The sequence below is a fragment of the Gymnoscopelus microlampas genome, assembly GCF_963454915.1.
Source record: "Gymnoscopelus microlampas genome assembly, chromosome: 17".
NCBI lineage: Eukaryota > Metazoa > Chordata > Actinopteri > Myctophiformes > Myctophidae > Gymnoscopelus > Gymnoscopelus microlampas.
Genome location: NC_139954.1, coordinates 32,911,315 through 32,919,954, shown reverse-complemented (window position 1 = coordinate 32,919,954; position 8,640 = coordinate 32,911,315).

The following is an 8,640-nucleotide window of genomic DNA, read 5'->3' as shown; positions in this document are numbered from 1 at the left end:
ACATCATTACTGGTCAATATTTAGACAGGTTACATTATTTTCTTTACTCCAACGTTACGCAGACGTCAGAACTGTTGGCGTTCATGTTTATCATGTTTATTCACATTAACTTGTTTTACAGACCGTGAGTCCAAGAATGCCTTCGCCGCGGTGTCCTATGGTTCCTGGTCGGCCGTCTGGCCCATCCTTTCCCTGTGAGATAACAGTCAGAATATCGGTCCAGTGTTGTGCATTTGTGCATATCCATGTGCATTTGAATCAGATGAGAAGGAAACATTCAGAGAATATATTAAACTGACCTTCTCCCCCTTAATGTCCTCTCCTGGCGGGCCAATTGGTCCTGGATAACCTCGATGTCCGAGTTCACCCTGGAAGTAACACATAAGAGAATCAATATTCAAGGCTCATGAATACTGATTCAGTCAAAAGACTGCCTGTAAGATATAGTTGACAGGAGAATTTACCTTTGGTCCACGTGGTCCGAGTCCGTCGTCACCTTTAATTCCCGGTGGGCCACGGTATCCCGGGTCACCCTATACGATCACATACATACGTACATGCAGATGCCGTTAGAAATCCTCTTCAATATGTCATACATTGTTAGTGTTAAGTTTCGGTTTCATGATATCATGTATGTAGCATTATGACACAGATTAGTCAACTTTTGAGGGAACATACAGTCATACAAATACTGTACATACAGACAAACGACAGCAGCCTTTAAAAGGGTTAACACAGGAGTATTCCACTGTTGGCCCAGATAATGTTTCTTTTGATTTGGTTCTTTCACTCGTGACAGACAAATAATAATACCGTTGGTCCTGGGATGCCCTCGCCTGGGGGTCCTGGGGGTCCTTTTACCCCTTGTGGCCCTTGTGGCCCCTGTAAAAGAAGATAGTCAGCATTGTCTCCAATACATGGCTCTGATCAAGGCAGTTTACTGCGCTCAAACTAGGGCAGAAATGTCATGCAAGGCGCGCTGCATGTGTGGTTTCTTAACTTACAGGGAGCCCAGTTTGTCCAATCCCTGGAGGTCCATGAGGGCCATCGCTGCCCTTTAATCCCTTGTCACCCTGTAGATACAAATATTTAGTGAAGTACAAACATTGTAAAATCCTGAGTGTGAATTTAATTCTGAAAGTGTACAAATGGTACATTATTTTTGTTGCTGTCGGGTGGAGACCTCACAAGTTAAAAACTGTTACTTTTCAGGAAATGGATTAAAGAACCTTTGTTGCAATGGATCCAATGTAGTTTTTATTTAGTCACAAGCTCTTGTTAATACTTTTCATTGGTTCAATATTTATAAAATGATGACCTGATGAAGATCCACAACAGGATCGAAACGTTCCTACTCTGGCGTGCGGGCTCTACCCTGTTTGAACTCAATATTTATAAAAAACAACACTTAACTACTTTCACTTTCACTTTCAAAGTTTGAGAACAAATGACTAAAATAGCCAATCTACAAGCTCACAATGTCATTTTTGCTACTTTTGTACTCTTGTACACACTTGTACGATGAATTAGGGAATTAATGTATAAAAAATGGTTTCTGCCCAACAGCAATGATTTTGTACATTCTCTGAGTTAATAGATAGATGAACAGGATTTTACTATGAACATGGTACAAAACAAAATCAGCAAAATGTCAAACTATTGCCTGTAAGATATACTGTTGATAACTTGACAAGAGAATTTACCTTTGTTCCAGTTAGTCCGAGTCCAGTGTCACCTTTAAATCCATGTGGGCCAGGTGGGCCAGGGTAGCCCTGTCATCACAAGCAAACATACTTTTGGATAACGCACATGAAGCACTGAAACTCACTGTGTGTGTGCGTGTGCGTGTGCGTGTGCGTGTGCGTGCGTGTGTGCATGCGTGCGTGTGTGTGAAAGGCCTATCCATGAATCTTCTTCAACTATAAGATACACAATATGGGTCAGTGGATTTATAATTCTGATTGGAAGGGTTAACATCCATTCTGATTGGCGAGGTTGTAATGTGCAGAATATAGCACATCTACTCCAGCGTGCAACTACTGTAAGTATAAATCAGGCAGCAGAGGTTCTTTGATTGGGTAAATTAATAATAGGTGTCAGTGGCCTTATGCTATGTTAGAATTGGCTACTGGGAGGGCAGCGGACCACAGTCACTCTGACTCAGACATAACCATGAAGGAGTTCCCAATGCAGCTACTCCAAAATATGGAGTGTGTTGTCTGACCTCAATGTGTCATCATGGCATCAGGCACAAACAAATCAGTCAGCTCCATATATGAGCACAAAAGGGGGCATGCGCATATATGGGCATATACTGATGACATCGGCGATCTCCATATATGGCCATAAAAGGGACAAGGACTGACAGATACAGAGATCTCCATGCAGTATATGGGCATATTGGTTGGATCGGCGGTGCGATGTACTGTAGGTGTGAGGGCCCGAGAACGTACTAAATGCACTAACCTTGTTACCCTGAGGGCCCTCTGGTCCGATGTCACCCGGCGGTCCTGATAAACCCTGTGTAGGAAGAAGATACAGCTACTGTGTTAATAAGGGTATTCTAATGCAGCGGTTATCAAACCCCAGGGGGGGGAATTAGTTACGTAATATAGCGTAAAAATCTGTTTAACCACTTTAGACATTTATCAATTCATGTACTTTTCCCTCCCTAGAAATGTAGAGGAGTCAAAAGTACAATAAATTGTCTATGAAATGAGTGAAAGTCATCAAGTCAAGAATCCAAAAATACAAATACTAAAGTAAAGGTATTTGTGGTACTGGGACAGGCACTTTTCATTCAGTGGAAATTACCTTTTTCCTTTCTGTCCTTTCTCCCAATTTCCTGTCAATATGCCAATACCCAAATTTCCCTTATACTGTAGTCTCTTGTTAAGTGCTGACCCCTACTGGTTGGTTCAAGGGTGTAGGCGAGCATGTGTCTCCTCACTTCTTTTCACCTGACAGTGAGGAGTTCAACCAGGAGGAACGCAACAAAAAGCATGTGGATGAACATGCTATTCCTCTCAGTTCCACACCCCACTGAGCAGATGCCCTGACCAACGTATAGAAGTCGCTATAGTGCAGTGACAGAGATCACCCTCCCCTTCCCTCCTGCAAAAAAACTGTTAATGTTCGCAACCGGCTAGAGGATTAAAACCTCTACGCTTTGCGTGGTGGGTAGGAACTTTAAAACTGTGTCACCCGAACACCCTGAAAATGTACATTTGTATCACACAGTTTATGGGCATGACTCTTCTTGTATCGTGTTTACTAATTCAAGCTACCCATAGCAATAATAAATGTTTAAAGGTTAAATCACTGACCTTCTGGCCTTTCATTCCGTTTTCGCCAACTGGACCCGCAGGACCCTGATCAACATCACAGAGGAAAGACAATGAGTATCACAATATGTAAAAAAAAGTATTAGACTGAAAATATGACAATAGATCAGGGCTGGGCAATTAACCGAAACTATATTGAAACCGATATTTAGATACTTATAACCGAATAATTGAGAAGCAAGGTTTTCTTTTAGATAAAGTATTTTTGTTATATATCAACAAATCAACACGGAAAATTCTAATAGATCTTTTATAACCACTTAACCCTGTGCAACCCTGTCCTTGTACAATGGTGGCATACAAAAATAGTGAAAATAGCCAACCTCACAAAGTGAGATTCAGCTATTTTCACTATATATACTTTTTTTTATAATTGTATATTAATCGTATTCGTAATTGAGGCAAAAGTTTGAAATAACTGTAATATTGATTTGAGGTCGTATCGCCCAGCCCTGCAATAGATGTAAATAGATGGTATTTCTATACCATTTCTCCTTTGATCCCGTGGATTCCGCTTTTACCCCGTTCACCCTGAAATAGAAAATAGCATTAAAGATGGTTCCAACTACATCCAACACCATTAAATACTATAATTAAACTGAACCACATACCTGCCCTCCTTTGAAACCTGGTTTCCCCTGCAAGTGGATATAATCAGATAAGATAGATTTATTATGTGAATGAGGTATCAACAAATATATTTGTGTGGTAACAACACACAATTGTGCGTTGTTTGAGAATGGTAATATTTACCGCAGGGCCATCCCGGCCAGGGGGTCCGCTTTCCCCTGGTTCTCCCTGTTACCAAAAGAATATACGCAGTCAAAAGGAGTGTCAATGTAACTCTGGACCTCAATTCATCATACTGAATAATTGATTTTCAAGTGAAAATCTGTTATTTTAGGGTATGAAGTGTTAATTATAGGCTTAAAAAGACCACTGGTTAAGAAAATCTGAACGAATCAAAAGGCAAAGACCTTCCGGCCATCCTGTCCAGGGGTTCCGTTATGTCCTTTAGCTCCGTCCATCCCCTGTGGAATGAAACAAAAAGTGTGGTAAGATGCGAATACAGACATTTCATTTCACTTTATTTCATTTTATTTCATTTACAGTTTCTGTGAGCCTGGGAAAATACCAAGGCAAATAGAATGAGAGACTGACGTTTGTATTTAAGACAGGGATATTTAATTTTTAATATTTGTATGTGTGTGTGTGTGTGTGTGTGTGTGTGTGTGTGTGTGTGTGTGTGTGTGTGTGTGTGTGTGTGTGTGTGTGTGTGTGTGTGTGTGTGTGTGTGTGTGTGTGTGTGTGTGTGTGTGTGTGTTGGCTTGAGGACGTCTTATTCAGAGGGTCATGTATGGCATGTGTAATTTCTCTGAGCAGCATCTAGACGGCGTGTGTCAACTGCTGCTGGTGACCAGCAACCACTGGTTTGTGACTACACACTAATGAGCACAATGTAACCACTTGAACCCCAGCATCCATACTCTGGGCTGGGGGGGAACAATAACCAAAAATAGCAGATCTAAGCTCACAACGCATTGCAACGTGTTGTGAGCTTGTAGATCAGATATTTTAAGTGGATACTGTCACTTATTGGTGTACTGTGTAGTACCAGGCCTATGTAATGGTACATCTGCCAAAATAAATCGTATTAGCTAAAAAATAAGAAGTCTATTTATTCTCAGCTCTCAGCAGCATCCATTTCTCTATCTATCTAGAAAACAAAAAAAGGCATGTTTGAGACGATATCATTAGGCTAATAGTTTTTATTTCTTCTGTGTTTTTTCTCATAGGCTAATAATGCAAAACAATCATTCTGCAAGCATATCATTTGTAGCCCATCTTTTGGAAACAGATGTTTCAAATGCTGACATCTGTAACCTCATGTCAAATGGATATTTTTCTCATGAACATGATCAAAAAGAGGCTACTGTAATTGCTTACCTGTGATCCGTTCATTCCCTTCTCGCCTGTACATTTACACAGGGGCTGGGGCGTTGGTGGGGGGCACTTAAAAAAGAATAACATGTTATGTCAGTGTTGTGATGGAATTCTATACAGTTAATCCTGCATATGCTCGATATGTTTGATACATGTATGTGTAACATACATATGGGCAATACCTTTTTTTTTTAAAACTACTTACCCGTTTATAAGCCAGTTCCTCCTGTATAAAACAAATACAGATGAAAGTGATGAATAGCAAACAGAAACTTCTTTGAAGATGGGGATGGGGAGTCAGAGGGAGTTAAGACTTCAGAATATCAACACAATACAGTGGTGTATATAAAAATCATATTGACAGGAAATGGGGCAGAGTAGAAAACGGTGAAATCAGCTGGGGCAGTGCTGTGCATCAAGGCCACTGTGGCTGCAGGGCATTATCCACCGTATCCACTCAAACTGAGTGAACACAGTGTTGGTGGCCATGGCCTTCATGGCCACCAACACAGTGTTCACTCAGTTTTCTGAAAAACGTTGCTATATCAGTGGTGCTCAAACTTTTTCATGTCAAGGAAGGACTCCAAAAATTATATGCATTTGGCCCGCCGACCCCCATCTGAAAACATCTTGTTCCAGGGACCCCCAGAAGCAAAGATTTGAGTTAAAAATGTTCGCTTTAAAATAATATATATATTCAAAGATTTTCAAAAAGTTCACGATTTAAAAGAATCTGCAAGCTTGTATATCTGCATTTGTTTTGCTATTCCGATGTGTGTATATGTGTGTGCACAAGCACACACTTGTGCATGTAGCCGTGTACACACCTGTGTGTACTTCATGCCATCCCTGCATAAAATAGTGGCCGGTAACCGAGTCAAAAAAGTCTGGACACTGGTTGAATGTAATCCCAAGGGATGTGCACTCACAATGCATACATGTCATCTACATGTTCCGTTAAAACGTGGAAAATTACTTTTCTACACAGTCAACAAAAAAGAAATAGCTGTCATCCACTTTCAATAATTTTTTCCACCATTTCACCATCACTCCACCACCTCGGAATGAATGGTTGAACAAACCCATCGTCTTGCCAAATCTGAATACTTTCTACAGCTTTTTTGTTTACTTAAAAAAAAAAGGTAGGATACTTACAATTTCTTTAAGGACGTTCTTTACAATATTCTCATCCAGCAAATTGTAGCATTGTTGCATTCTGGCATGCTGGCAAGCCACGATGTCTTCCGATTTGACGCCCACAATGATTACGTTTATGTCCTTTTCCTTGGCTACGGAGACAGCCGAGGGGGAGTTGGAGAGTTGTTCGATTCCCTCTTTGTCTGAAAACAGCACGGCTACTTTGATGCTGAGATTGATGGACTGCTCCTGGTACATCTTAGTGATGTTGGTGACAGCATAGATGCTTTGGGTGCCTCCACCCATGTGCTTGAAATTCTGCACGTGGCCTTTGAATCTCTGGGTTTCCCACCACTCGCTGAAGGTTTTAGGCGACTCAGGATCAACTTGGCTGCTGTACTGCAGCAGACCCAGCCTCCACTTCAGCATGCGGTGTCTCTGAAGCTTGAGCGTGTGGAGACTGTCCACCACTTCCACAGCAAACGTCTTCTCCTGTTCATAGTGCTCCTTCTCAATACACTCAGAGCTGTGCAACAGAAAGGAGAGCTCCAAGGGACACTCCGTACCTTGGATGTCTGTGTGCACACATAAAGCACATCAATGTTATTGATAAAGGCAAGCCTTTTAGTCATTTTGTCTTTTGATATGGTCTGGCTTGATATGCAACCCCACAAACTGTAACTTGTTATAGGACATTTACTCACTTAATTTATTGAAGTACTCTTTACTGTGCAGATACACATAACATTTTGGTAGTTTGATATCTTCCTCGTAACATAACACATAGTTAGCACCAGTAATAATCTTTTTTTTACCATGTCCTTCATGTGTATATGCATATTACTTACCTCCGCATGGAAGCTCGGCACTGACGCTGGTCAGGGCTGTGATGAACAGCACCAGCTTCATGGTGGGGTACACCATTGTCCCAACTGTTGACAAGAAAATAGTCTTTGTGGTAAAACTTTCTATGAAGCCCATGTCTATGTTTCTTTATTTCGAGCCGAAATAAAGAAATATTCGGCTCAAAAATGTGTAAAAATGCATTCTACTATGCTGTAGATGTGGAATGACCTACCAAAAGACATAAAGGAGCTCAATTCCAGTCCCTACCCAAACTCAAAAACTAACCTGAAATAATTCCTTTCGTCAAAATACAGGTGAACATAGTTTAACTATACCACCATTTTTAACAGCCTGCTCAGGGACTACAGATGAAAATTAGCCAACTCTGGCTCATTTACGTGGATGTGAAAAACTGACATGTTGATTAATGTGCACTGTCCCTGATAAATAAATAAATAAATAATAAATAAATACATCTAACTCCTTGAACACCTTGATAGTAGAATCCCCTGACCCCCGCCCCTTCCCCTCCCCTACTTTCTCTGCAAATATAACTTATGATTCTACTGAGCTTTATAATTCATAATTGCTGATCACTCACAGGGTCATAGTGTATTATAATTGTGATAGTTGTAATACATTAAAATAAATGTATACTGCATTAAAATCACTGTTATGCAGTCTAGTGTGATTTAAGTCGCTACAGTATAAGCAGCCATTATATGTTTTAAGGAAGGAGAAAGAAATTGCACTAAATCTATACAAAAACAACCCACAAAACATTTCTGTCTACTCATACGAACGTGATTACTTAAAGCACCCAATGACCAATCACACTATAATGCATTATAACATTATACTGCAATATAAATGATTATAAAAACAATGAAAAACCATATGAAATACCAAAAACAATTCCACCAGCAATTATGAAGTATTATGATACTTGTCCTTATAAGTCACTATAAAATGTTATAAGCATATTATAATGCATTATAAGTATGTTTATAATGCATTATAGACGTGGGCTTCGAAGAAATTGTTATCATCTTGGTTTTACTTGTATTGTAGATTGACTATTATTGTTAGGATTAGGGAAGCAATGAGAGATTATCTTTGTATAATCGCTCACAGTTCAAATTCTTTTGAGAATGCTGCCTGCTACTCCAGTACCTCAAAATCTTACCTTGAGAGCAGGGGAAAATTGTGAAATTGATGATAGGGACAGCAGTCAGTCAGCTCCGGTCAGCTCCAGTGCCTCATTGATGTGCAGCAGTAGCAGCAGCGGCGGTGTCAGCTCTCCTGTGGAGCAGAGAGAGACTGTGACTCCTGAGCCTCTCCCTCCTTCTTTATAAGAGGAGAGAATCCC